This window comes from Antedon mediterranea, chromosome 2 (assembly GCF_964355755.1).
Source record: "Antedon mediterranea chromosome 2, ecAntMedi1.1, whole genome shotgun sequence".
Lineage (NCBI taxonomy): Eukaryota > Metazoa > Echinodermata > Crinoidea > Comatulida > Antedonidae > Antedon > Antedon mediterranea.
Window position 1 is genome coordinate 28,446,570 of NC_092671.1, and position 2,500 is coordinate 28,449,069.

The window sequence follows — 2,500 nt, forward strand, 5'->3', positions numbered from 1 at the left end:
CGCGCACACCTCTTTTGAAGGTCCTCGAAATGTAACCTTGTCTACGCCGCCGGTTAGCCGGTGATAATGTGTAGTTTGATGATGATTTTTTTAGTTGCCATTTTTTCCGTCCTCCGTTGCTAACCGATATAGACTGAGCGTAAGCTTGGCTTGGCTTGGCTAGGCTAGGCTAGGCTAGGCTAGGCTAGGCTAGGCCCGGCCCGGCCCGGCTGGGCTAGGCTAGGCTAGGCTAGGCTAGGCTAGGCTAGGCCCGGTCGCGCGATATGATTTTTTTTCCCTTCAATATTATGACGCACACGCGCGCACACCTCTTTTGAAGGTCCTCGAAATGTAACCTTGTCTACGCCGCCGGTTAGCCGGTGATAGTGTGTAGTTTGATGATGATTTTTTTAGTTGCCATTTTTTCCGTCCTCCGTTGCTAACCGATATAGACTGAGCGTAAGCTTGGCTTGGCTTGGCTAGGCTAGGCTAGGCTAGGCCCGGCCCGGCCCGGCCCGACCCGACCCGGCCGGGCTGGGCTGGGCTGGGCTAGGCTAGGCTAGGCTAGGCTAGGCTAGGCTAGGCTAGGCTAGGCTAGGCCCGACCCGACCCGGCCCGGCTAGGCTAGGCTCGGCTAGGCTAGGCCGCGCGATTAAAATTTTTTTCTTCTTCAGTTTGATGACGCACACGCGCGCACACCACTTTTGAAGGTCCTCGAAATGTAACCTCGTCTACGCCGCCGGTTAGCCGGTGATAATGTGTAGTTTGATGATGATTTTTTTAGTTGCCATTTTTTCCGTCCTCCGTTGCTAACCGATATAGACTGAGCGTAAGCTTGGCTTGGCTTGGCTAGGCTAGGCTAGGCTAGGCTAGGCCCGGCCCGGCCCGGCCCGACCCGACCCGACCCGGCCCGGCTGGGCTAGGCTAGGCTAGGCTAGGCTAGGCTAGGACCGGTCGCGCGATATGATTTTTTTTTTTTCTTCAATATTATGACGCACACGCGCGCACACCTCTTTTGAAGGTCCTCGAAATGTAACCTTGTCTACGCCGCCGGTTAGCCGGTGATAATGTGTAGTTTGATGATGATTTTTTTAGTTGCCATTTTTTCCGTCCTCCGTTGCTAACCGATATAGACTGAGCGTAAGCTTGGCTTGGCTTGGCTAGGCTAGGCTAGGCTAGGCTAGGCCCGGCCCAGCCCGGCCCGACCCGGCCCGGCCGGGCTGGGCTGGGCTTGGCTTGGCTAGGCTAGGCTAGGCTAGGCTAGGATAGGCCCGGCCCGGCCCGGCTGGGCTAGGCTAGGCTAGGCTAGGCTAGGCTAGGCTAGGCCCGGTCGCGCGATATGATTTTTTTTCCCTTCAATATTATGACGCACACGCGCGCACACCTCTTTTGAAGGTCCTCGAAATGTAACCTTGTCTACGCCGCCGGTTAGCCGGTGATAGTGTGTAGTTTGATGATGATTTTTTTAGTTGCCATTTTTTCCGTCCTCCGTTGCTAACCGATATAGACTGAGCGTAAGCTTGGCTTGGCTTGGCTAGGCTAGGCTAGGCTAGGCCCGGCCCGGCCCGGCCCGACCCGACCCGGCCGGGCTGGGCTGGGCTGGGCTAGGCTAGGCTAGGCTAGGCTAGGCTAGGCTAGGCTAGGCTAGGCTAGGCCCGACCCGACCCGGCCCGGCTAGGCTAGGCTCGGCTAGGCTAGGCCGCGCGATTAAAATTTTTTTCTTCTTCAGTTTGATGACGCACACGCGCGCACACCACTTTTGAAGGTCCTCGAAATGTAACCTCGTCTACGCCGCCGGTTAGCCGGTGATAATGTGTAGTTTGATGATGATTTTTTTAGTTGCCATTTTTTCCGTCCTCCGTTGCTAACCGATATAGACTGAGCGTAAGCTTGGCTTGGCTTGGCTAGGCTAGGCTAGGCTAGGCTAGGCCCGGCCCGGCCCGGCCCGACCCGACCCGACCCGGCCCGGCTGGGCTAGGCTAGGCTAGGCTAGGCTAGGCTAGGACCGGTCGCGCGATATGATTTTTTTTTTTTTCTTCAATATTATGACGCACACGCGCGCACACCTCTTTTGAAGGTCCTCGAAATGTAACCTTGTCTACGCCGCCGGTTAGCCGGTGATAATGTGTAGTTTGATGATGATTTTTTTAGTTGCCATTTTTTCCGTCCTCCGTTGCTAACCGATATAGACTGAGCGTAAGCTTGGCTTGGCTTGGCTAGGCTAGGCTAGGCTAGGCTAGGCCCGGCCCAGCCCGGCCCGACCCGGCCCGGCCGGGCTGGGCTGGGCTTGGCTTGGCTAGGCTAGGCTAGGCTAGGCTAGGCTAGGCTAGGCCCGGCCCGGCCCGGCCCGGCTAGGCTAGGCTAGGCTAGGCTAGGCTAGGCTAGGCTAGGCTAGGCTAGGCCCGGCCCGGCCCGACCCGACCCGACCCGACTGGGCTAGGCTAGGCTAGGCTAGGCTAGGCTAGGCTAGGCTAGGCTAGGCTAGGCTAGGCTAGGCTAGGCTAGCCTAGGCCGCGCGATT